At 43.6% G+C, this 27,950-nt stretch overlaps 1 long non-coding RNA gene across 12 annotated transcripts in view; it reads left to right on the forward strand.

Moving 5' to 3' along the window:
• Nucleotides 1–127: 127 nt before the first annotated feature.
• Nucleotides 128–27,950, forward strand: part of LOC147916530 (uncharacterized) — a 69,132-nt gene continuing 41,309 nt past the window's right edge. For 4 of the 12 annotated variants that reach the window (XR_015552648.1, XR_015552645.1, XR_015552646.1 and 1 more), the window contains exon 1: nucleotides 128–27,766. This is a non-coding gene — a long non-coding RNA (uncharacterized LOC147916530). The remainder of the gene's footprint in view (nucleotides 27,767–27,950) is intronic. The other 8 variants (XR_015552650.1, XR_015552654.1, XR_015552651.1 and 5 more) reach the window with 6 other exon arrangements.

Consider the following 27,950-nt stretch of genomic DNA (forward strand, 5'->3'; position numbering starts at 1 on the left):
CCACCACAGAGATGCGCGCGGCAGCCTAGAGCGGAGCGGAGCCGCCGCGTCCGGCGGAAGGGGCGGGGCGGCGCGAACGACCCGTGACTCCGGGCGGTGACGTGGCTCTGGCGCCGCCGTGGGTCGCCGTCTGCCCCGCGGGCTGGGGCGGGAGGTCGGGGCCGGCGGGCCTGGTGCGGTCCACGGGCTGGCCACGCCCGCGCCCGTGCGTGCGGCGGTTTCCCCGCCTGGCGCCCCTGGGGAGAGCAGCCCTGTGGGGAAGTCTCCGCCGTGCTCCTCGGTCCGCAGGAGTGTGTGCCGGGTCCCCCTCCGTTACAGGCTGCAGACGGCCTGGGTCAGCCCGTGTGTGTGGCGGCCTGTCGTCCGCCGGCCGTCGGGGTGTTCACCGCGGCCCTCACCGCCCGGAGAGCGGGGCCCCTTACACGGGGGTCTCCGCCTCCGCCGGCGTCGGGAGGCCGGGGAACCACAGACGCAGACTCGTTTCTCTCACCCGCCGAGTGGAAACGCGAGGCTGGGGACGGGACGAGGCCCAGAGGCCCGGGCTGCCGGCGACGCCGCGCCCGCCTCCCGGAGGTGGTCTCCTTCCCGCCGCCTCCGCGCCGGCCACCAGGCCGCACGGCCCCGGACCCGGGAGAGGGAGGAAGGCAGGAGCGGTGGCGATCCCGGAGCTGCGTCTGCGGGAGGGCGCGTCCGGTGGCTGTAGCCCTCACTCTGGTGGGCACACAGTAATAACGAGACAGACAGAATGAAACTACCCTGCCCGGAGGGGCCACAGCCTGGTGGGAGGGACAGGCGTGCACGGGCAGTCACGGCGCGTGCGGTGCACGCGCGGCAGAAACACTCGGGCAGAGGGAGGGTGCCAGAGGGGGCGTCCTGGGGGCGCCCTGCGCAAGCTACCGGCAGCGGAGGCTCCGCGTGACCCAGGCCACTGTCCTCGAGGGGAGGGGACGAGGCCCCCAGACACATTGCCCCAGGCGCCCTAATGACATGGTCGATGCGTCGATTTAAATCCCCGGCGAGAAGCGGGGAAGAGCTGGGGCGGGCTGACGCGGGACGGGGTGCAGGCGCGTGGGGGACAGGTCTCCCCAGTCCTGAGTCACGCAGTGCTCCCCTGCTCCTCCGGCCGCAGCAGCCTTTCCGCCGACGCCGGGCCTGTGAGGCCTGGCGCTGAGGTCCGGCCAGGAGCCCCAGGGGGACGGTGCTCCGGGACAGGGGCACACACCTGCTTGGTTGATAGACACGGGAAGCGTGCTGGGCACAGCCGGGGTTTACTACTTAGCCTGGGGAGCAGACGCGGGTTTTATTTGCGTTTCTTGGATAGAGCTCATATGACACTCTACTAGGTGTCACGTATGGTGGCTGATTAGGGGCGACATAGCTGTCAGCCCAGAGATGGCATAATTACTCATACTTTAGTTTTTCCATCCCTTTTTGGCTATAAATGACTCTCTGTTCCATCATATTTTTGATTTAACTTTGGCATGCCTTGTAGTTTACTAACTTACTGTGTATATTTAACACAATTCTGCCTATGTTTGACAAAGTACACGCTTACTCATATTCTATATATAAAACATCCTAGGAGTTTTGCATTTATCTCATAAGCTGCTAGTGTACTTGACACTTCTTCTGACTAACACTTCTTGTGACTTTCATCCATCCTTAAGGGAACTGCGAGGAATTCAGTATAGCTGGAGTGGGAAGCTGGAGAGGTAAGTAGAGGACAGATAATGCCTTTTCTGTGCCATGTTAGAGATACTACATTTTATGTGGAAGACAGCTGTGGAACTGTAAGGAGAGGGGAGAGGGAGAGGCACAGTCCTGGGCAGGGGGCCAGGTGGAATCTCTTGCCCTAATGCGGGTGATTAATGACGAGGGCTCAGTCACCTAAGGCAGTGGCTCTACCGGGTGAGAGGTGATTGCCCCCCCGCCCCCCCCCCCCAGGACGCTGGGTAATGTCTGGAGAGAGTTTTGGTTGTTCCAGCTAGAGGATGTTACTGATATCTAGTCGGGTGAGGACAGGGAAACAGCTAAACATTCTACAATGCACAAGGCAACCCCTCAGAACAGAGAACTGTCTGGTTCTGGTTCAAAGTTTAAATAGTGCTGAGATTGAGAAACCCAGAACTAAGGGAGTTAAGAAAGCCTAGAGAGGATAGAAGTGAAGCGAGCAGATTTAGTTGGATTTTTGTACCTGGTTAGATATAGATGTGAGGAAGAAGGAGAGAATGATTTTAGAGTTTTAGCTTGGGTAACTGGGAGGACAAAAGGAGGACTGGGTTAGAGAGAATAGAGATGCGGAATTACGTGTTGCATGTGTACAAGTTTGAGACGTCCAAGTGGAGATACACAATAGGCAGTTAGAAAGAAGAGGAGGAGATGAGAGGAATTTGAGCTGGGAGATCTTAATAATAAATGTTCGTACCAGATCAGAATCTCTGCAGATAAGGTCCAAGAATGTCCATTTTTGGCAAGTGATTAGGTGATTTTGCAGCACACTAAAATTTGAGAACACTAGAATTAGGTCTCAGAAGAGAAGTCTGAGAAGGAGCAGACAGTGAGGCAGCAGGAGAACCAGGGAAGAGCAGGGCCCCACCAACCCAGGAAGGAGCGAGTTTACAGCAGGGCTCTGTCAATATGAGAGGTTGCTGTGGAGCAGTACCGGCCATGAGGAGTACAACGTGAGTCACGGTGTAGTTGTCAACTCTCGAGTACCAGTATTAAAAAGGTAAAAAGAAGCAGTGAAGTTAATTTTAGAAATATATTTTGTTTAATCCAGTATATCTAAAACATTATCATTTTAACATGTAATTAATGTAAAATTATCATGTTGTATCCTTTTTTCATACAAAGTCTTAGAAATCTGTTGTGCATATTATGCCTCTAGCACCTCTCAGTTTGGACTCGCCACGTTTCAGGTACTCAGGAGCCACGTGTGGCAAGTGGCTACTGTGTTGGATAGCACAGCTGTAGAAGATCAAGTAAGAAAAGAACTAAAATGTCTTTAGCGATACTGATGAGGTGGTCATAGATGGTGTGGAAAGAACTCTTTCAGTGAAGTGGTGAGGACAGAAACCAGAATATACCCCGTGAAAGAATGTGAAATTAAGAGATGATGACAGCTCCTATAAAGAACATTTTCAAGAAGCTTTGCTGTTAATACTATAGTATGAGGGGCTTTTTTTTTTGTACTGAATTTAAGATCAGATAACATAATTCAGTTTTTTATGTAGGTTTTAACAATTACATTTGAGCTTCTGCGGAATTTCCCTCCCACTGGGAACAACTAGAAAATTCTCCATAATATATGAAATAACTGTTTTCGGATATTGGACAACAGGCAGTACAGAATTGTGGTCCCTGAGAGAAGAGAAACAGATAAGGTAGGTCCTACAGTGACCCCAGCTTCCTGTCTGGAGGCGGTGTTCAGGGCGTAGAGCCGGGAGGGGAACCTGAACAGAGACCAGTGGTTTCACTGAGTAAGACCAGACCTTTCACCAAGTGGAGGAGACAGAGAGGGGCGTTCAGGGAGGCGGATGGGCAGAGTATCAGAGAGGAGGCAGTGGCCCAGAGAGTCTGGGAGATCTTGCCCGGATATCCCCTTGTACCTTTGGCTGAGTATTGATCTGTGCAATGGAAGAGTGAAACTCCACAAGGCTCTGGAAAGAACACCAGGAAGCAGTAGGCCAGATAATTTCTGATGCTTTTGCAGGGCTGGGAGTAGTTTGTCTTCCCCTCAGCCGGAGTGTAGAGGCCTTGTCATAAGCACTTCATCTCTACCCACCAAGATAAGGAGACTGGAGTCTGGCCAGCCTGCGCCCTCCCTCTCTCTCCTCCTCCCTGTCCTCAGGTCTCTCGATGTGGTCTCTCTGCCTAGCCTAGTCTGGTCTTCCCCACAGCCTGCCAGCCGCAGCCTGGTTGGATTTCTTACAGGGTGGCTGGGGGCGCCCAGGGCCTGTGTTCCAGCAAGCAGGGTGGAAGCCGCTTTGCCCTTGGTCGCCTGTCCCCTGGAGTGGTATCGCGTCACTTCTGCGTTCTCTTGGGTCCGTGGGGGTCATTGAGCTTGGCCCAGATTCAAGGGGAGCCTCCACCTCCTGGTGGGAGGAGTATCAAAAAATTTGCAGATACATGTTAAAAATTCAAAAAATGGCATAGTCTAGCATCAAATCTAAGAACTACCGTAATTTCAAAGTGGTGATGAGTATAAATGATATTTCGAGATATCTATAACAACTGTCATTTGATAACAAAAAAATCTGTGATTGCTATTGGTGACAAAATTAGAGATATGGTAGGCAGTTACTAATACTGCCACAGTACTTATAGGTACTGCTAATAATACTTGATTGCTATTGGTGACAAAATTATAGATACGGTAGGCAGTTACTAATAGTGCCACAGTACTTATAGGTACTTCTAATAATACTGTAGTTTGTTGTCTGCATTTGTAAGTAAATGAAATGTTAAATTTCAGTTAGAAGTTAGGAAAAATAAAGAGATAGCTAACCAGGGACATATTATAAGAGCAGCTTTAGGGCCTGCATGAAGTCTGAGACCATGAATATACAGAAACAAATCCACGACAGGTGAGAATTTCAATTTCTCTTCTAGCGTATGGATGTCCTTGTGTGGGACCGGTGTAGATGACAGCTGGATGACTTCAAGGTAGAGGAGTGGTCAGTGAGAGGGCAGTTTAGGGTTTTGGCGGGGAGTCACTGGGTGGTAAGAGCTATGAGAGAAGACACTTGGTTTGGTTTACTGTAGTCTTCCCACAGCCCACGACTGTTAGTTGAGTAAGTGGAGTAGTTGAAATGAGAAATCTCTGGAAACTAACACAACAGGGAAAGCTGATTGACTGTGAGAATCAGAGGAGAACTCAAGCTCTCAAAGTCAGAATGGGAGGTAAGGAGGTGAAGTCGGTCAGACGGGAAGAATGAAGAGTTGTGGTCAGAGAGTGGAGCCGGAGTTTAAGATCTCAGCCGATGGAGCAGTTTCCTGAGATGAGAAGTCTTGGCTTCTCATCAGAGGTACTTGGTGACGTGCGAAGAGACTGAGAATTAGGAAAAACACGAAACATTAGCATGGAATGGGCCCCAAGTTTGGGATGAGATGGCGTGGTGCTCTGAAAGGGAATATGGGAAGTGAAGGAAGATGGATTCTTAGTAATTGTTTTCTTTTTCTTTTTGTAAGCTTTCATACTGAACTTTAACACGTCACAGAAACGTATACAAGTCTTAAGTCTATAGCTTGATGAGTTCTTATATCTGTATAATCACTATTAGGTCGAGATATTACCAGTGTCCCAGAAGCCTCCTTAATGTTGCCCCCTAGTTATTGTCACTTGTCGCTAAAGGTAACCACCTCTCTAACTTCTGCCACCAAAGACTGGTTTCGCCTGTTTTTGATCTTAGAAATTGTAACGTACATACTCTTTTGTGTCTGGCTTCTTGTGCTCAACATTATGTCTGTGAAATCATCCATGTTGTGTATAGCAGTAGTTCTGTGTCATTTCTGCATTGTATTTCTATTATATGAAAGTAACAAGATTTTGTTTTATCCATTTCCATGTTGATGGACATTGAGTTGATTTCATTTGTGGCTTTTACAAATAATACTGCTGTGCACATTCTGTGTTTTGGTGCACATATATCTGCACTTTTGTTGAATGTGTAGTGGATAGTGGAATTGTTGAATCCTAGACAGTGTGTATGTTCAGTTTGAGTAGAAACTGCCAGAGAGTTTTCCAAAGTGGTTACATCAATTTACACTCCTTCTGGTACCAATTTACACTCCTAAACATGTTCACCAACACCTGGGATTATCAGTTGTTATTGTTCGTTTTCATTTTAGTTAGTCTGGAGGGTGCATAAGTAATTGTTTTCTAAAGCTAAGTTGCTTCAACATACCAGTTGGGGCACAAAACAAAACTCTGAGTGGGCCCTGGAGTTAGATCCCTGGTTCACATCCTGCCTTGGCCATTTGTTAGTGGGATAACCTGTGAAGTTATTTGACTTCTCTAAGCTTCAAATGCTCATCTGTAAAATAGGAATAATATCATCTGCCTTATAGGGTTGTGGAGAATAAATGAGTGTGTGTGTCTGTATATATTGTATATACATATAATATTATATGTATATAAAATATGTTAAAGTAACCAGATGAGGCCCAAGATGCAATGCTTGTGCTAAGCCCTAAGTCAGCAAACCAGAAATTAAGTTTCCATGCTCGGCTTTCCCAGAAGAGGAAGTCCCAGGTCAACCAGTCAGTCCTTGCCTGCTCAGCACAGGTTACCTGCCTCAGCTCCAAGATGGCCCTTTGCTCCGTATAAGGAAATTAACCCTGCTCTAACCAATCAGCAAAAACCTAGTATGACTTCCATGTTACTGCTCCCTTTGATCTATAAAAATCTCTTACCTTGTATAGCTCCTTGGAGCCCCTTTCTGTCTGCTAGACTGGATGCTGCCCAATTCATGAATCACTGGGAAGCTCTCTGAACCTCATCCTTTTTGGTCTTTATGGAAGCTTCATTACATAGGCATGATTGATTAAATCATCAGCCATTGTCGGTAGAACTCAATCTCCAGCCCCATTCCCCTCCTGAAGGAGAGGAGTGGTGAGTGGAGCATAAAGTTTCAACCCTCTAATCACAAGTTAGGTTTTCCTGGCAGCCAGCCCCCATCCTTTGGGGCTTTCCAGTAGTCCCCTTGTCAACAGAAACTCAAATGTGGTTGTAAGGGGTTTTTCATGAATAACAGACACCTTTATCCTTCTTATTCTTAGGAAAATCAAAGGGTTTTAGGAGCTCTGACAGGAAAGGAGATGAAGGCCGTGTATTTCTTATTATAAATCACAATACCCTTCATATATTTATCTAAAAAGTGCCTAGCACATAGTGAGCGCTCAATAACTGGTAGCCGTAATTATTCTTGCTACCATCTGTGGACCACCAGTTATGTCTGGAAGCACTGGAGTGATCAGCTCACACATGTTCTCGCGTTCGTGACAGGCTGTACTGATACTGGCTCAACACAGGGCTGACATAAGGGAAGCCATGTTGTAGAAGAGAAACCCTAGTGTAACTTTGAATGACCTCTGATTAGCTAGCCCGGACATGCTTTGTGGATTTTATGGCCCTTCCAGCTGGTATACGTTGATAACTTTGTTCTCTTGAGTTCTTTAGGAATGTGGTGACCCCCGGGCAGAGAGTCTATGCTGATAGCTATCATCAATGACAACTGAAAGATCAGGGTATAGGGCATTGCTCTGGTCTCTGATGCATATCCAGTAGAACCAAAGACTATCAGGAACTAGGAACAGATGTCTGCCCCCACTCGGAGACCAGATGCCTCCCCCACCTGGAGACCTGCCTCCTATATAACTGGCCTGTAAGTCTTTGTTCTGTAATGTGTTCTTGACTACTGGCATGTCTTGCGGCAGGCAGATGAACCCCCTTTTGAGCGGTAACAATACTTCAATCTTGACAGATGGATGTTAAACTGAGAATAAAATGGAGTTATTGGATCCTGTGTCTCCTGACTTCCCTCTCACCACTTTGTACCCTCCTTCCTTGCAAAATATTTGAGTCAATTGATTTTAAAAAATGTGATATAGAGAATTTAACTAATGACTGGACAGTAGGACAGATTGAAACTGCATTTTTAGCTTTCTGATTTTTCTCATTTGAAGCAGAGATTTCAGACTGTTGTGGGGGTGGTGTGGGGAAGGAAATACAGTTCTGTTCACAGCTGCTACTCAGAATACTGGCCACATAACCAGGAGAGAATTTGGCTCATATTAAAATCCCAGGGCTCTTCATTGCCATCATAATCATTATTGTATCAATTAAGATTCGTTTGGGTGTCCACAGTGTTTGGCACTACGTCAAGGAAGGAAGCTGGTAATTACAGGAATGACTTCAACCACTTTGCTTATGTCTGAGAATGACCCAAATGGTGAAAGAAAAAGCAGAAATAAATCCTTAAAATTTTGTAATTCAGCAGCACTTAGAATCATAAAATATTAGAGCTGGAGAAGGATCCAGCAATTCTGTTGCATAGCTTCTTCATTTAGAGGTTGATGAAACTCAGTTCCAGAAATGGTAATGTTACACAACCGATATAGAAGTGACAATTAGTAAAGGTTACACAACCAGGAAGTGGTAAGGAAAGCCAAGACTCATTCCCAGTTCTTCTAACTCAGAATCAGAGTTTTCCCCACTGCATCAGGCTGCACCTCAATACTTAAGTGAGGATCATATTCTTGGAAAACCAGAAAATGTAATACTACATATCTCTCTTCTTTTGAATTACTGTCTTGGAAAATTAGGAGTCAAGCCATTAGCTTCTACTTGTTCTGTCTTTTATATATTAGCCATTATTAATGGTAGAGAGAGAAGGTGCTGATGGCTTTGGTGGGGATGCTCTGGTTGAGGGGGGTTGTTTAGGTGAACAGTATGAATAATTCTAAATATTTTGGGGAATCCATGAGAGAAACCTTATTTGGGCCTTTGGGCAGACTTTTGAAGAGCAGTACTGCCTAGGAGCCAGCAGAGGGAGAGCAGAACATTGTTTTGCCAGTTTTTGTTCACTTTTTTGTACATATTTGATACATTCCTCGACAGTGGTGGGAAAAGTACTGCGCTTTCCTGTACTTTTGGGGAGGGCAGAGAATGCCTCTATCAATGAATTGGAACTTTATTTATTGATCAATGGGCTATCAAATGAGCTGGGTTTGGAAAGTTCTTAAGCATAGTAGGAGTTTGTGTGGCTTTCACATGCTTTTTTCCATAGTGTTGGGTTAATGAAGTGATTTTAAGTATATATAATCAAATCAATTATATAGATTCTCTCATTTCTGATAATTATTTCAGAAAGGAACAATGTAATGAGTTTTGGAATTATCTCATTAGTCACTTGATTTTGCTGTGTAAGAGGGTAAATGTATACTGACTCCAAAAAAAGTTCGAAATGATGACTTTTCATAACTAGAGTTTTAGAAATAAAATTCCTGTGTCAGTTCAAGTAATCACCCACTCATATTTCCAAAAATCTTCAATAAATTTACAAACTCTTTATTGCTTTGTTTGTTTTTGTATCCTCAGAGTTTGGGGTATAAAATTGCATATGATACACACTTGTCCTCAAAGAGTTCTTGAGAGACCAACACAGAAACAGATCACTGAAAATTTTAACAGGGGCTGTAGCCAATTAGACATATGTGTGGGGCAGTCAGTGCATAGAACACAGGCATCCGACCCAGTAGGGGGATCTGGAGTGCTTCCTGCAGGAGGGCCACCCTAGCTAAGGTAAAGCATGGGTAGGAATGTCTTCCTTCTCCTGCCCTGGACACTTGCCTCAGCTTTTCTGGGTGCTTCCCTCCCCCATCCACATGGTTGTGAGAGCAGCCGTTCAGTGCACTATTACACTGTGTCTGTAGGCCACAAATTTTGTCCACATGTGTACACCTGAAACATGCTGAGCCAATCAGTGTCCCTCCTTCAGACTTCAGCGTGGGAGCCAGTGAAACTTGATGATGTCCTCTGCTGTGTTTTCTGTCGTTTGGTCTGAGTTACGTTGATGTGCACAGGGAGCAGCTGAGACAGGCTACGGAGAGAAAGCATCCTCCCAGCATTCAGGCCTCTGGTTCTCTTTTTACCTGCGATAGATGTGCAGCCACTTCCTGTCCTGTTTCATGAGACACCAGTATCCTTACAAGAAGTTTCTCTTTCTTTCCAGCTGGGTTGAGTTGGCTTTCTTTCCTTTGCAACCATGAGAATCCCAGCTGGTATAAAGAAATACTGGGGCAGAGAGGGTGAAGGATGGTTCAGGGGCCGCAGGATCAAAGGCACAGAAACATAAAAAGCATGGCCTGTATAGAGAAATAGAAATAGTTCAGTATTGTTGAAGCCCAAAATGAGAGAAAGAGTGCTGAGAGATGAGGTAGGAGACTGAGCTGCAGAAGGTTTACACGGTGAGTGAGGTGGTCAGATTTCTGGTTTAGCTAGATCCCTCTGGTGGGAGTTTCTTCCACAGTTCTCTCATCTCTGGGCTTATCACGTGCTATACCCTCACCAGGACCCTGAGGGAAGGGCTGGGACATGGAAAATGTGTTCGCTCACTAGCCAGACTTCTCATGCCTTGCACTTAGTTGCTGTCTAATAGTCTGTCTTCCCCTCCATTCTGAAAGTGCCTCTAGAGCAGGGGCCACGTCTACTGTGTTCATCGTGAATTCCCAAAGCCCACCTTAGTACTTGGAACATGAGGTTATTCAATAAAAACTTGCTAAGTGGATAAATGAGTGAATGAGTAAATAAATAGTGATGAGGTAGAGGAGATAAATTCAAGATGTATTTTAGAAATAAATAGGACCTGATGAGTTTGAGAAAACCAGCTAGATTTATTGACCGCTTACTATGTATTCGTCAGGAGGCTGAGTGCTTTGCTTGCGTTGCCTCATTTACTGTTCATAACAGTCCTCTCTAATATGTACCATACCTTTTCCCATTTTATGGATGGGGAAAAAAGGAACTTAAAAGACTGAGTACTAGGTTGAACCATGTGAAGTTTCCGTCTGGTAACCTGCCCCGCATGAGTCAGGAGCAGGGACCTGGGCAGCGCTCACCTCTGAATCAACATGCTGTGTTATTGTGCATAGATGAAAAGGGTTGGGGAGGAGGGGTCAGGAATGACTCCCAGCTTTCGGTCATAGGTGAGTGAGGTGTCTCCAGCTGAAGAGGAGAATACAGAGCAGGAGTACGTCTGCCGAGGGAGGTGATGATTTGATTTGGGATGTCTAGAGGATAAGGCTCGTGGGATAGCCACAAGATGATGTCCAGCTGCAAGTTAATGTGTATGGGTTTGAAAACTCTTTTGCTGAGGCATTGGATGTCATTGTCATTATGTCGTCAATGAAATAAAGGTATTAAGCGAGGTCTAGCTGGGCAAGTATGTGGTTTAGGATGGGTACTGGGTGGAGAGCACCTTGGGGAATATTATGTGGAGGGACAGAAATGATTGACGGGTGAGAGAGCCCAGAGAGCACAGTGCCGTGGAGAACAAGGAAATGGGGACTAGGATGGAAGGAATGGTCTACGGTGTCATGTGCAGCAGAGAGATCCGTAAAATATGTGGTAAAACCGTCCATTTGATTTGACAACCGGCAGTTTATTGTTGATCTAAATAAGGACCATGTTAGTAAAGTGGTTGGGCAGAAGCCAGACTACAGGTGGTTGACAAATGATTGGAAAGTACAGCCAAGAAGAATAAATAATACTTTTAAGTGTTTTCAGTGAGAAGGAAAAGAAAGAGGTCAGACATTAGCTAGATGAGGATCTGGGGAGAAAAGAGACTTTTTTTTTATTTTTTGGAAGAGAGAGACAATTGAGTTTGTTTTTTTACCAGCTGTGGGACAGAAGCCAGATGAGAGATTGAAGATACAGGAGAGGATATTGGAGAAAAGGACTCACGAAGGAGGTAAGAGTTCACCTTGAACAAGGGTTGGGACACCCAACTTCTGAGCTTAAAGGAAAGTAGGTGGAGATTATGTGAAGGCATTCATGGAGGCAGAATTCTGAGAGACAAGAAGCTTGGTGGGCCTGGTTCTCTTGATTTATCAGGAAGCCAGGTTATCCGCTTTGAGGAGGAGCTTAGAAGAAAGTGTAGGGTGGGCATTATATGGTATGGGAGAGCAAACTGACCAAAGATGAGAAAAGGATTGAAACTCTGGATGAGGGTTCAGCCAAGGTGAGAGATCATATTTGGTAAGGGTAACGATTGTATGGTTTTGAGGTATTCTTCTCAGTGCTCAGCTTTCCAGTTGACTGAGGAGTGAAGTCAGACCATCACATTGATCCCAAGTTTGGATTTGACTGGGTCAGTTGTAGCTGAAGGACAGCTGTACAGGTGAATCCAGGGTGCAGTTGACTGGATGTAGCCCCTAGGAGCTAGAGGCTGTACTGCCAAAGGTCTCCTGGGGACAGAAGACAAGGCTTTGACTTGTGTGAGGCAGAAGGTTGGAACCGAGGTCTCTGCATAAAGGCAAGACCTTGGAATTGCTCTCTCAGTGAAAGAGGAATTAGAAAAACTAAACATTAAAACTAAAAACTGAAGAAAATTCCCATGAGAAATCAAAGCTCCAGGCTTTTTCCCTATGCAGTGTGAAGTCTCATTTGACCTTCTTCCTAGGACTTTAATATGAACACTAATATTTCACACCAATGAAGTCCTAAGGTGTCCAGCAGAAGCACAACTCTTTGTAGCAACACTCCCAACAGTCCAGGGCAATGAGGGGCTCCCAAGAAGAGTTAGTCATTAATATTGATAAATCATAAAAGAAATTAATTCACCTAGAGAGAGAAGAATGAGATGCAGTGAAGAGGAATGTTGGAACTTTAAGAACTTGAGAAAATACAGCAATCTGAAAGATCCTACACAGTAGTAACTGTGCTTAACATTATTAAAGTGATAATAGGAGTAAAAACCAAAAGGAAAGAATAGGATATTATGATATCAGAATATATAAATTTGAAAAATAATTGAAAAGTACTCCTAAAAGTGAAATCGTTGAAACAAATTTTGACTGAAGGGTTAAACAATAGGTAAGTCATAGCAAGAATGAGAATTACTGAATTGGAAGGAAGAGTTGAGAAAATTAACTCAAGTGAGCAAAGATAGATGAAGAAATGAAAAATAGAGGAAAAAAGTTAAGACATGGAGGATAGACTGAATGGGGTGAGCATATGTCTAATGTAATGAGAGTTCTAGAGGAGAAGAAGAGAGTGGAGGAGAGGCAGGATTTAAAGAAATTTCCATAATTGAATGCGTGATGGTTGCAGTCAGCACATAGTTAAGTTTGTTTCTTTTTTCAGTCTGATCATCTTTGTTTTTCTATTGGAGTATGTATTCTTTTTGTAATTAACATAATTACTGATATATTTGGGTATGTATTGTTTTCTTTTTGTCTTGTTTGTTCTGTGTTGCTTTTTTCCTCCTTTGTTGGATTAATCAAATATTTTTCGTTTTGTATTCCCTTCCTCAGCATGAGAATAGTGCATTCTAGTAGTGGGTAAAGCTGTGCTGCCCAGTACAGTAATCATTAGGAACATGTGGCTATTTAAATTCAAATATGAAGGTAAATTATTTAAAATAAAATAAAAAATTCAGTTCTTGCTGTCAGGTGCCCAGCAGCCATGTGTGTGCAGTCACTGCTGTGTGGGCAGCACATAGGTAGAACATTTCCACCACTGCAGAAAGTTCTGTGGGACAGCACTGACCCAGCTCGTCTGAGGGTCTGTTTCTATCATCTGGGTTTTCTTCTCCTCTTGTTTCTTGGTAGGCCTCGTCATGTTTCATTAAACGGTGGATGTTGCATTTGAAAGAAGTGTGTAGGGTCCGGATGCTTTTATCTTCCCTCAGAAAGGGTTCACGCTGTTCTCTGTCGGGAAGCTAGGGTCGGGGTCAGACCACCGTAATTTGATCAACAACTGAGTTGCCATGAATCATCTGTGTTGCAATTTTTATTAAGATGAATATACATCCAGCTTGCCCCCCCGCCCCTGCGGATATAGCCCTCCAAGGGTCTTAACGGAGAGCCTGGAGTGTTTATTAGGGCCCCTTCTCTTTGATGGGTCATATAGTTTAACCTCTGTCTCCTTGGCACTGTCACACTATTGAAAACCCCATTCTGCTTTCAAGTGGCTTAAATTCTTAGCCTCTTGCTTCGTGTATCTTAGAAATGTGACCATGTGTCAGGCTTATCTCTCCCTCTGTCCTTGCTGTCTTGGTGACTCTGGACTGCACTTCTGTCTTCTCTGCCCTGTGAGGTCACCAGAAGCTCTCTCAGCTACTCTGCTCTGCCCATGTTGGCCTTTACCCGGCTCTAAGAAGAGCAGATGTCTCAGCCCACCTCTCTCTGCCTCACGTCTCTGTAGGGTCTGGGCCTTTAAGTCCTGGTTGCCACAGCAGCTCTCAGTGCTTTCAAACAGAGATTTTTAAAGTCTTTTTTATTTCCTAGTTTTTCTTGATGCAAGCATTCATTGGTTTGCTCCAAGCTATGCTCTTCTAGCTGGAAATAGAAGCCCTTCCACTTCACTTGCAGTCATGGTAAATTCTGATGCAAGCTCTGCCAACATTGACAAGAGGATCACTTTATTATTACCATTATTTCTGTTATGTCTCTTTCTTTGATATGACTGCTACTATGCTTGTATCTGTAAGCCCTTAAAGAAATATTGGAGATGTATTGGAAAAACTCATATGATTTAATTTTTTTGACAAATTTCTAAGAGCTATAATAACAAATACTATTTATCAACCACCTATCAAGTGCCTTGTGTGTTAGATAAATGTTGCTTCTAGTTATTAACAGTGAATCTGCCACATATCTTATTGTTCCACTTTACTGATAAGAGAGCCAGGGCTCGGAGTGGTCCAACAGCCTCCCCTGGGCAGATCCAGGTCTGACTGACTTTACAGTCCTCAGCAGCATCCCCACCTGTGTCTGAGAGTGTAGCACAAGCTTAGGAAGACTGTCCTTGCACCCTCACACTTAGCTGCAGTCACTTGCTAGAATCCCATCCAGCCTTCTAGGTGATATCCTGAAGAGATAAAAATAGAAATAGTGCCAACAGGCCATGCTTACTGTGCTGGGAGCCCCCAAATCATTTTATTGAGCTAAACCTGCGAGTATTAATAATAGTCTAGTAACCACCAGCATGTTCTCTGCTTCAGGCAAAGTTTCACTGGGCATCGTGAGAAATCACAGATGAGGACTCTCTTCATTTAAATAAATTAGCAATGCCATGGCATTCATTATCTGTAGTAGCTATTTTAAGCTTAAAGTACCATGCAGAGCCAAGTGGAAGATGCTAGGTTTTATCTTTTGTTTCACCTAATGACTTGGAAGGAACTTCCATGACCCCAGCACTGAAAAGCAGACAGGACCTGCAAACTCTTCTGCCCCGCTCCTTGCTTCAGTGTCGATTCTGAACCACCCGTTGCTTGTTCTTATTCCCTAGCTTTCATCTACAGTGCTCTCCATATTAATTCCATTCTTTGTGATGTTTTATTCTAGCCTGAAATAGAATGATGCGAAATTAAATTATGCTTGTGAATACCCTGAGGTTCCTAAGTCAGATGTTAGCGAAGTGATGGTTGAGGAATGATTCTAATTCACTGATAATTAGAGGGTTTGTTTTAGACAGTAATTGTCTAGAGAAACTTGGAAATGGGTGAGTCCAGATATTACAAGAAAGAATCTAATCTTACGAATGACTTATTACAAACATATTCATAGTTCAGAGAATGATGTAAAACATTTGTTTACCGTTCAGTCCAGAGTCATCATCAGATGATCCCCAAGAAACATCTTTTTCAGTCTCTTGCCCTCTGTCCTTTTATTGCCTTTGTTCCCTCCCTTCTCCTCACCTCCTGATGGGTTCTGGTAAATTTTACTGCCCCAGGAAACCTATTACAGACTCCATCTTTGGATGGGAATGGTGAACGTTTATTTTTTTAAATGGACCACCTATAACGCAAACAAATTTTTCTTTAGAATCATAAGTCAATCTTAGAGCTTTGGCATAGTTACATTTTTAAGGGAGAAGGTCCTCGTTGTGTCAGAGATGAGAGTAGAAAGTGATGGGGTAAAGGAGACAGAGGCCCCAGTGCTCTGGGATTATTAATAAAGACAGTAGGCATGACATGACTGGTGGGAGGAGATCTTAGGAAGTGTTTTTCTTCTTTATGTAACAAATGTGAATTGCTCTGTAGCTCTAGGGATACAACTCATTCATTTGTGTTTATTCATCACATAGACCGTATCAGGCACCAGGTTGGGCACAAATAGGTATGTATTTGGTAAATACATTAATATGCAGTCTAGTTGGGAAGACAAGAGCAAACGTGTTAAAACAAACAAACAGTGATAAGTGCAATGAAGAAAAAGTAGAGGATATGGTTGTGGGGTATGTGCAGTGTGAATGTGTACATGCACTAATTAGATATAAGAGAAGAAGTCATCAGCATGCAGATGGCATTAAAGCTGTAGACATCTGTGAGATCAACAAGGGAAAGAGGGTGCAGAGATAAGAAAAGCAATTCCTGGACTACGCCCTGGGGGACTCACTTTTTCTTTTTTTTGGTCTAAATCTGGTAAGATTGCTTGAAAGTTCATTATCAGGCATTTTATTTCACAGACTCCTTTCCCTTGCTGGGTTTTTACAAGAACCCTGGGGATTTGCAAGGTCCTTAAAGGCCAACACAACAGTCTATTCGAGGTTAATTGCTCCACTGTGTGCTTTGTTTCCACTGCACCAAGTTTGACCAGAGGGACCCTCACGTCGTCCGGGTTGTAGCACCTGCTCCCTCATCGTAGCCTCCTGTGGTCCTTTCACTTCACAGGAGTTTGGGGCGGATCCGTCCTGACACCCACGGCAGCTTTGCAATCCTAGGGAATCAGCAGCCATCGACCTGCCGGATGGCACTCCATAAAGCCTGTTCTTCCTCTCTGCTCTCCAATGCTTCTTTAATTCTCTAAATGACCTAGACCTTTGAAGCATAAAGACCTATTTAGAGGCTGTCTTCATGGTTGTGGATTCCTGCCTGGCAACTCCTCCTTCTGACTCTAAAACACAATGTGGTTGTTTATTTTTCCTTAGATCTTATGAAGAGCCTGACCTGACCTCAAGGCCTGACCACCTCACCGGATGGTGGAGATGGCATCCTTCCTTTCTTCCTTATGAGTGTAGATGTAGAGTAGCCAGAAACAAAACAAAATTACTATTTCAGTAGATTATTCTGCCACTTTAAATGGCAGAATGCATTTTAAATAAGTTTAAGTTCAAAATACATGATTCACTGCCGGTTGGAATGGAAACTGGTACAATATTTCTGGAAATTAAACAAATAGAGTAGGTATGACTGTACTCTATGAACCGGCAATCCCACTTCTGGGTGTACGTCACACAGAAGTTTTCCTACATGTGCATCTATAAGGATATTCACCACTGTTGAGGCTCAGAGGCAACCTAGGTGGTCATCACTAGAAGGATGGATAAGTAAAAATATGGAATTTTCTATTTACGTAATAGCATCATCTGTAACTAAGGACAGTATACTTCTTTATTTGCAATTGTTTTCTTGCCTAATTGTACTGGCTACAACATTTATTATAATGTTGCATAGAAGGTGACTTAGTTTCTTTCTAATTATAGTGGCAGCATGCTTATTTATTCTCCATTAAGGATTTTGTAGCAGAAGGGTTTTTTGGTACATGTTCTTTATCAGGTTGTGTTTCTTTCTATTCCTACTTTTCTGGTAGTTTTTATTCAGAGTGGATGTAGTTTTTGTCCAGTTAATTTAATGCACTTATTGAGATGATCATATGATTATTCTTTTTATTATGTTAATATGGTAAATTATATTGATTGATTTTAAAATGTTAAACCAACTTTGCATTTCTGGGATAAACCTCAACTTAGCTGTGATATATTATTCTTTTTCTATATTGATGTGTTCAGTTTGTTAATATTTTGTTAACAACTTTTACATCTATATTCCTGAGAATTATTGGTCTGTACTTTTCTCCTCTTGTAATGTCTTTGGCGTGTTTTGGTATCAGGGTTATATTGGCTTCAGGAAATGACTTGGGAAATGTTCTCTCTTCTTCTGTTTCCCAGGAAAGTTTGTGTAAGATTGGTGTTATATCTTCCTTAAATGTTTGATGGAATTCTGCATCTGGATGAAGTAGAAAATAGGACTACCATTTTCTTTATATGAAGGTTTCTAATTACAAATTACAATTTAAATTTCTTTAATAGATATTAGTCTTCAGATTTCTTTTTCTTTTGGAATTTGTGCCATTCAAAGAATTTATTCATTTTATTAAGTGTGGCTAAAACACTTTGATACTAGAGGAAACTACTTATTTCTCTGAGAGGAAAAACTAAGACATGTCCTGCAGTAATTAAGTTGGAAGGACATTAAGGGAAGCTAAGGAAAATAGACTAAGATGTGGCCTTTCTGGGGTCTCTACTGATTGTCTCAGGTGTTCATGAAGTCTCTCTGCTGTGACTCGTCACAGTTAGAACGTCCCAGTATATCTTCAACTTAACGCAATCTGATGTTTATTCTTTTCACTGCAGTTGCTCTTTGACCAGCCATGTGGCATCTTAGAATTCAGCCAAGATTTCAGGCCCTGAAGCAGATTTCTGGCATTTTTTTCTCTGCTTAATTATGTTCCCTTCTCTCTGGTACTCTGCCTCCCAGATTTCAGCTGGTCAGCCTCCCAGACGCTGATCTCAGTCTCCCTGGCTCTGTGGTCGAGCCTTCTCTGCATGGCTTACGCCTCCCTGCTTTGCAGTCTTGACACTTCCTTTGGGCAGAAATTGAGGGTAAACATGGGGATCACAGTCCTGCACCACCTGTTGTCTAAAGTCTGAAAACAGTTCTTCTGTAAATTTTGTCCAGTTTCTGTTTGTTTGTGGTGAGATGTCTGGTCCAGCATCAGTTGGTCCATTAGGACCAGAAGAGGATGGCCATTCTTTCCCAGAAGTCTGTAGCAACCCTCTCCTAGGCCAGAATTAGTTAGATTTTCATATTCATTCCTGAACCAATCACAAGCAAGGCGTATGCGATTACCATCCTTGATGCAATCAGATGAGGGTCCACTCATGGAGTTGAGGATGGCAAACATTTTTAAGGCCACATTTGAAAAAGAGTGCATATCAAAGGGATAAGAGGGAACTTTTTTGGGTGAGATAAATGTTTTATAACTTGATGATTGTGCTGGTTGCGCAACTTTATGCTTTCAAAACTCACCAAATTGTAAACTTGAAATTGGTGGATTTTATTGCAATTAAATTAACCTCAATAAAGCCAATTTAAAAATGATTGTTGCCTGCTTTTGTTGCAATATATAGAAAACTATATTTTAAAAAGTACAAATAGCGGGGCCGGCCCGGTGGTGCAAGAGGTTAAGTGCACGCGCTCCGCTGCGGCGGCCCGGGGTTCGCTGGTTCGGATCCCCGGGCGCGCACCAACGCACTGCTTGGCAAGCCATGCTGTGGCGGCGTCCCATATAAAGTGGAGGAAGATGGGCACAGATGTTAGCCCAGGGCCGTCTTCCTCAGCAAAAAAAAGAGGAGGATTGGCAGATGTTAGCACAGGGCTGATCTCCTCACAAAAAAAAAAAAAAAAAAAAAAAAAGTACAAATAGCAACAGAAAAAAGAGCTTGAGCCCCAGTCTCCCAGCCTCACAGGGAGCATTATACAAGATGATGTATTCACCGTAGAATTACTAACAGTCAAAGAGAGAGTGTCTTCCTAGGCCAGAAGCCTTGAGAGCTTTTTTCTTGTGTTCTGTCTCTTATTTTCTCCTGGTCACTGTCATCTCTTAGGGAGCCAAGTTCTTTCTCTCTCCATCCACTTGAAGAGAAAGTGCTTTCCTCTCTAACGGAACGGCCTCTTTTCCCTCCGAGGAGCCCGTCCTCCTTAGCCTCCTGTAATAGCCTGCAGACTGAAACAACATGCTGCTGTGTCTTACTTTATCTTCGTAGAGAACTAATCTTTTCTTTAGTATCAGAAGTGTCTTATCCTTATGTTATTTGGGACCATTGGTGAAAGAAGCTGTTGTTAGTTTGAAGTTGCTGCCCTGTAGCAGACACAAGTACAGATGTGTCTGCACAGAGCGTCCATCCCTCTTGTTCCTACCTAGTAGGATTCTGAATCTGTTGCAGCGTCCACCACTCTCCTGCAGCTCAGGTAACTGAGGGGAGTTGACCTCATCCTCTGTCCATATAGCATGAGCTCAGTAAATCTTTGTTGAGAGAACTGTATTTATTAAACTGTGTTTTAGCTTCTCATTTGATCTCCTGTTTCCCCCAGTAGACTTAGGGTTGTTTCGTTTATTAGGTAGTGTTGGTGTAGTGTCTAAGCTCTGGAGACAGGGCCTCTGAAAACGTAAGAGATCTGAAAAAAACCAGAATGGGGCTTTGCACTAAACAGCGTTGGTTAGATTGTGCTGCAATAACAGGTATTTCCCAGGTCTTAGTGTCTTAATACAAAAAGCGTTATTTCTAGCTTATGTCACATGTTCATTGCAGGTTAATGATGAGGGGAGGGCATTCTGGCTTCATAGAGTTGCTCAAGAACCCAGGCTGCTAGAACCTCCACAGTCTCTTAGTTGCACCATCTAGAAAACGTAGCCTTCCTGATTGCCAAGGCGGAGAAAGACAGAATCTGGAGAATTGAGCACAGCCTTTTTTCAGCCTCGTCACTCACTTTCCATTGGGCAGGACTAATCACCCGGCTTCGCTCAACTGCAGGGACTGAGACATACAGCTTTCTATTTGCCCAGAGGAGAGGAGGGCCAGATATTGGTGAATATTATTATTATGTCTACCAAAAATCCAAACTGTGAAAATAAAACTGAAAATCCAAATTAATAAAAAATCCAAAATTGAAAAAGAAAGAAAATCCAAATTAATTAATATTTAATTAAATGTCGACTTCATTTTTAAGTTGGGTATTCATAAACATTTCATTGAATTTGAAAACTTTGTTTCTTAATTTCAAAGTTCTCAGTATAATTGCTGTAAAATCGTAACAATTCATGAATTATAGTGCTACTTATATCCAATAATATCAAACAAAAAAATCGTAAGACTATTTTCACGTTTACTGGTACATTTAAAAATGTTTGCTATAATGTGTGATATGGCCTCCAAAATTAAGAAATCCCAAGAAAGTCTTTTAATGGCCCTTAGTAGACAGTGAATTCAATGAGGGCATGGTCTGTCTTGCTTGTCATTTTGTCCCTGGGCTCCAGGACAATCCCTGACATAGTGGAGGGACTTGTAAATACTTGTTAAACTAAGAAAGAAACAGATAATTTAGTTTCCACTTTTGAGAAGGTATACTCTTAGTGCACAGCCTGACAAAAAAGTTCAATACGTTTCTGTAAATGTTGTCAGAGCCCCAGTAGGAAAGAGTTGGAACACACAAAAATTGAGTAATTCGAGGAGAATTTCATGAAGATGTGGGCAGGTCTGGAGGGAAAGGGGAAGAAGCAGTTGCTGGAGAGAGGGTGGCTTTAGGTCAAGAGACTCGGCTGGCCTGCAGGGACCTTTTCCGAGTCAGATAGAGAAAGTGAGGTGGCAACGTCCACTCCAGGCAGAGGGAATGATGTTTAGTAAGAGAGAGGCGTGAAAGTCCCGATGTGTTGATGTGGTGGTGAGGAGCGCGGCACATCAGGAGTAAGCAGGGCAGGGAGGGTCTGGAGAAGAGTGACAAAGCTAGAAGCAGATGGGAGCCGTACTGTGCGGGTCTGCAGAAATGGAATGTTCCCTCTTGGTTTGGCCCATTGGCTTATCGGGAAACCAAACCTTCCAAAGCATTCCTGGAGGTTATGAACTTCTCTCTAGTGAAAGTAGAAATATAACCACAGGGGCTGGTGCCAGAGAGATTTTACAGGTTAGCTTTTGCCTTTGCCCTCAAAATGGGGCTCAAGTATGTTGTGTTTTTTTTTTCAGTCCAATTTCAAATCCTCCACATAAGTTGAGAGATAGAGCCAAGGAGGTATCAGAATATAGCCCTTTCTTTGTGGTGGCTGGAGAATATCTGGATTGAGCGTGGGTGATGAGGGATCTGGCTGGAGAAGAAAGCAGGGGAAGAGAGGGAGGGAGTCTGAGAGCCAGATCTTGAGGCCCTGGACCCCTCATCCTGGACCTAGAGCCGCAGTTTCTCTCGTGCTCCCACTAAGGCGCCAGGGTGGCCCTGGCATAGGTGCTCTGGCTTGGTTGAAAGCTCTGACTCAGCCACTACACTGTGTCAGGATTGGCTTCCCAGGAGTTGCTGCTGGTTGGCTGTGGCGCCCACCCCAGCCAGGCGCAGACAATTGTCAGTTCCGCCAGCAGGTGCAAGAGCGGTGGTAGGTAGTTGAACAATTTGCTCCGCAGGATCCATCCAAAGGCCAGGAAACGGAGTGCAGGCGTCCTAGACGTGGGTGGGAAATGGGAGGCACCTGTGTAGATGAGCTTACTCAGAGCTGCTCCTTTTAGTGTCTGCAGACTTTAGCCCCTGACCTCTAGTCTTGCTTCCTGGGCTGTCCACTTGCCCAGATATGCCTCTCAGAGCCTTTTTAAGTCCCCCACCTTCCTGCCTCTCTGCTTCATGACTGATTTCCAGCCTGTTTACTCTTCAGCTCCTGTCCTGATTACCACCTGGGAAGTCTTCTTAGGTTCAACTGTACTACCGTAGGCCCGACTTGGAATAAGCTTTGCTTAGAAGGATATAGGTCAGGAAAAGTGGCATGCCAGCAGGGCAGTCAAATGTTTCCCTTCAGTGGAAGTAGTTCTCGAAGCAGTGCGTATAGTCATCTAGGAGCCAGTCTTTTTTGCACCCCCACCCAAGTTTTAGCTCAGGTGCGAGGAGGGGAGATCCACTTGGGTAAGTACAATAGCCGCCCTGACTTAGAAGCCCTGTGTCCCAAATAGGACCATGTTACAGTCTCAGGTATGGGAACATGGTCCTGCAAGGAGAGAGTTTTCATTTTCAAGACGTCCAAGGCTGTGGATTCCCATCAGGAATTTATATTTCATATACGTAAATTTCAATCCAGATGTTACTTACCAATCAGGGGTTGCCTTTACCATAAGCACAGTTGCTTAGTAGCAGAGCTGATCTTCCACCTTTATCAGATCTCCGGGAAACAGTACTAAAATATTAACCTAACGTCAAATTTGTGGAAAAGGAAAAAGGGTATTGTTAACCCCTTATCCATAGAAAGTTTCATTGAGAAGATGCCATTTGAGCAAAGACTTGAAGAAGGTGAGGGAGTTAGCCATCTGGCTATCCGGTGAGAAGCTCTCCAGGCAGAGGGAGCAGCTGATAGAAACACCCAAGATGGAGGCGTGTCTGGGAGGGGTGAGGGACATCAGGGGTTCAGCACATCTGGGGTGGAGTGAATGAGGACAAGAGTAGTGGGAGCTGGTCAGAGGTAAGTGATGGCGACAGAGCTGAAGTAGTGCCTCTCAGGACGTGGTCAGCACTCTGGATATTTCTCTGAGTAAAGCAGGGAGCTATTACAGAGTTTTGAAAAGAAGAGTGCTGAAATTGACGTATTTAAGAAGGGTCATTCTGGCTCTTGGGAATAGACTGTAGGAAAGGGGGCAGCACGGTGACTTGTAAGGAGGCTGTTCCAGTGATTCGATATGGACAGTAACTCGGGCTCATGTAGTAGTAGTTGAAGTGAGGGGTACTAGTCACATTCTTGATATGTTATAGAAGAAGCTTGAAGTTCCGTCTGTGTTTAGGTTTGCATTCTCTATAAAATATAACCTATTAAGCTTATTCAAATATCTACATAAATGAATAGAGAACATAAGGAGCCATAGCAAGGTATCCTGAGAAATTTGAAATATGGCCAGTAAATGTTCAGTCTTTGAGAGTGAGGCAAGTAAAAACATAATAAATGCATATTGCGCAGACTGATGAGGAAGATCCCTGAAGGCTGCGTTGCAGTCTGAGAGGCCAGCGCTGGTGTTTCTGAGTGTGGAAAATTTCTTATGCTTCTGTAATGCAACCCACCAGGCATTACTTTGCCTCTCATCTTTGCTCAAGTGCCACGCTATTGGCCAGCTCCTCCACCGCCACCCTCGTTAAAACTGCAGACTACTCCCTACGACGCCTCGCCTCCCCAGCACACTTCCTTGCTTTATTTTCTCTATAGCTCTGATCACCATCTGAGATATAATGTATTTTACTTATTTACTGATTCTTTCCCCACTAGAATATAAGTTCCTCAATGGCAAGTACTTTTGTCTGTTTTGTTCACTCCTGTGTCCCCACTGCTTGACAAATACTAGGCACACATTTATTTTCTGAGTGAATAAATGGTATATTTAATAGAAACCAGTTGAATTTCAACTAACCTATTTTTTTCTCCTGAAATTGTTCTTTTTGTTGTTTGCTTTTGGTCCAAGCCTGGGTTTTTTTCTATGCGTGTCTTCTCAATTATGGAAAATTCCAGCCATACAAAAGTAGAGAAAATAGTATAATTAGGCCCCATATCACCAGCACCCATCTTTGTGATTATCAACTCATAGTCAATCTAGTCTCATCTATTTCCCCATCCTTATCACTACCTGGTCCACAAATTATTTTGAGGCAATCCAGGACATCATATTGTTTCAGTATGTGTCTTTAAAAGACTAGGACTCTTAAAATACACAGTTACAATACCATTATCATACTGCAAAAAAATGAGCTGTAATTCTGTAGTGTCAGCACACACACGCACAGAATGTTTCCATAATGTCAGCAAGTATATCCAGTCACTGTTTAAGGTTTCCCAGTTGACTCACATATTTAAGGTTTGTTCAAATCAAAATACAAATAAGATCTCTATATGGCAGTTCAGTGGAGGGACCATTTATCTATTCCCACAGTAATGCTTTTAACAAAACCCACAATACTTCGCAGGTAAAACAAACAAATGAACAAGAATTTACTGGGAATGTATCTGGGGTCAGCTTGGCAGCTCTGTCAGTCTTGTCTGGGCTCATTTGTGTATCTGAGTTTGGCTCTTGGCCCTGTGGACTGGCCTCACCTGGGGTACTTGGATGATTTCGTCCTGATCCACGGCTGTCATCATCCAGTAGGCTATCCCGGGCGTGTTCTCTTAGCAGTGGCAAAGTCTCTTTTAATCTGTTGGTTTCCCCTCTGTCTCTCTTTATTTTCCTTGCTGCAATTTATTTGTTGAAGAAAATGCTGGTTTTTTGCCCTGAAGAGTCTGATTTTTCTGATTTTATTCTTATAACGTTATTTAACGTGTTTCTATACCTCTATATTTCCTATAGATTGTAGTTAAATCTAAAGGGCTGATCTGATTCAGGTCTGATAAATTTTTTTTTTTTTTTGCCAGAAATGTGTTTCTAGAGTGTGTTGTGTACTTCTAATAGGCACATGCTATTTAGTTGTCTTTTTGTGATGCTAGAGGCCATCACTGATCTTTGCCTAATTCTGTCATTTCATTAAGAGTAGCAGAATGGTGATGTTCTAATCCCATCATTGCTTCTTTAAACAGTTTTATTTATTTATTTGTTTTTTTGTGTGGAAGATCAGCCCTGAGCTAACATCCGTGCTAATCCTCTTCTTTTTGCTGAGGAAGACCGGCTCTGAGCTAACATCTATTGCCAATCCTCCTCCTTTTTTTTTTTCCCCAAAGCCCCAGTAGATAGTTGTATGTCATAGTTGCACATCCTTCTTGTTGCTGTATGTGGGACGCGGCCTCAGCACAGCCGGAGAAGCAGTGCGTCGGTGCACGCCCGGGATCCGAACCCGGACCGCCAGTAGCGGAGCGGGCGTACTTAACCGCTAAGCTGCGGGGCCGGCCCCCATCATTGCTTCTTAATTTTTTTGGCTGGAGTACCTCTATAAAGAAAAAATTTTCCCCTCATCAATGATTAGATTTCTCTGAAATGCAATCAGAATGGGAAAGGCAGGGCAAATAAGTCAAGAGTATGAAAAGAGGGAAGAAGCTGTCCACTGAAAACCAGCACCCTGTTATCAGAAGGGAGAAAGATGTTGGACAGGTGAAATTAGCAGATGTCCACTCTGCCAGGAGAGGGAATTATTTGGTCCAAGGACTATCTCTATGGCTATTAGAACAAGGATGTTCGTTAAATAAGTCATTGAACATATGAGTCACATAGCCAGCACATTTTTCAAAAATTCCATTTTTCTAAGCAACTGTAAAATAATGATTTGGTTTTCTATATTAATCTGCCTCCTGAATTTTCAGTTATACTTGTCTTGCAAATGAACAACTTCATTTAGGAGTCTTTTGAATGTGATTAGTGGGAGCCAGCCTTCTCAAGTCAAATCTGCTCTAGGTGTTTAATACCAGGCAGAGTAAGGACTAGATTCTAAACTGTGGTGAATTCTTCAAAGTCATACCATCCTGGAAGGCTCTTTTACTAATGGTAAGCCTCTGTCTTTCCACTTAGCTCCTTCAACCTTCAATAGTGTTAGAATGGTGTATTTCCTGATATAAATGGATAAACTGTCTTTTTGATTAACAAATGAGATTCTGCTGTGAACTTGTAACTCTCAGGGCGGGTTAGTTCTCTAGAGTCTAAACATTTCTGAGTGACTGATAAAATATAATTTGGAGGCCATCCAAACCAGGACCTTATTCCATTCAGTAATATATTATTTTGAGAACTTCCTGAGTGTGGCTGGCTAGCTCCTCTTCTTCATATCTAAAAAAACAAAACAAACAAAAAATGTATAGTTTTATTATGCTTACAGGATAGCTATAAACAAGAAATACAAAATGTAATGAAATTTAGTGAAACTTTTTGCAAGATCACCCAAGAACTCAAGGTTGCCAAATACAGTGGTCACTTCCCTCAGCCTCTTAGCAGCTTTCCACACAGGGGATCTCTTTCTTGAAAGACTTCCTTCATGGGGCTTCCAGGATATTCGACTCGCCTGGTTTCCCTTCTCCTTGAAAGACTGTTGGCTTTCACTTGCCTTGGTGGGATTGTCCTCATCTTCCTGACCTCTAGATTTTGGGGTTCCCAAGGCCCAGTCCTCATCCTTCTTTTATTCTGTCTATGCTCATTCTCTTGGTGACTTAATTCAGTCTCTTAACTTTAGATCCCACCTATATGGTTCGCAAATTCACGTTTCCAGTTCTGATCTTGTCTCTGTACTCCAGGCTTTTGTATGCAACTGTTGCCTTGACATCTCCACTTGGCTATGTAATAGACATCTCAATTTTAACATGTCATAAATTAAATTCTTGATTTCTACTTTATCGTCACCCGCTCTCCCCAAAAGCAAAGTGAACAATAGAAGCTACTCCTAGTGCAGTGGGGGTTGTGAGTACACTTTCATTGACTAGCTCTGTAACTATGAGGCAAGTTATTAGTGAAGATTAAATGAATTAATATATGTAAAGCATTTGGAAGAGTGCCTGGTACCTACTAAGAATCATTTAAGGGTTAACTGTTAGTATTATTATTATTGTTATTATTGTGTTGTCGTTGTTATCATCGTGGTAAATGATCTCTCCGTTCAGCTGCTTGCTCAGGCCAAGTACTCTGGAGTCATCCTTGATTCTTCTCTCTCATACCCTGTGTAAAATTCATCAGCAATCTCTGTTGGCTCTACTTTCAAGTGTGTTCTGAATCCTGCCACTTTCCACCACTTCCGTGGCTAGAACCAAGTCCAAGCCATCATCTCCTGCCTGGAAAATGACAAGAGCCTCCCCACTGATCTACCTGTTTCTGCTCTTGCCTGTGTGAGGGTTAATTTTATGTGTCAACGTGATTGGGCCGTGAGTGCCTGGATATTTAGTCAAATATTATTCCGGGTGTGTCTGTGAGGGTGTTTTTGGGTGAGATTAACATTTGAACTGGTAGATTGAATAAAAGAGATTGCCCTCCCTGTTGTGGGTGGTCCTCAGCCAGTCAACTGAAGGCCTGAATAGAACATAAAGGTGGACCCTCCAGTGAGTAAGAGAGATCTTCTCCTGCTGATTGCCTTGACCTGGGACATCTTTCTTTCCTGCTTTTGGATTTGAACTGAAATATCAGGTCTTTTTGGGTTTCGAGCCTGCCAGCTTTTGGACTAGAACTTTTACTGTCAGCTTTTGTGGTTCTCCTGGCCTTCGGACAGAAACTGGAACTGTACCATCTTCTCTCCTGTGTCTCCATCCAGCTTGCTGACTGCAGATCTTGAGACTGCTCGGCCTCCATAATCATGTGAGTACATTCCTAATAATAAGTTAATCTCTCTTATGGATGTAGATATCAATATCTATCTTCTGTTGGTTCTATTACTTTGGCGAACCCTGACTAGTACACTCTGTAAGTCTATTCTCTCAAAACAGCCAGAGGAGTCCTTTAAGAAGATAAATCTGGTCGCTTCGGTCCCCTGCTCGAGACA

Source organism: Ceratotherium simum, chromosome 7, assembly GCF_057802395.1.
Source record: "Ceratotherium simum simum isolate JZ-2026a chromosome 7, ASM5780239v1, whole genome shotgun sequence".
Taxonomy (NCBI): Eukaryota; Metazoa; Chordata; class Mammalia; order Perissodactyla; family Rhinocerotidae; genus Ceratotherium; species Ceratotherium simum.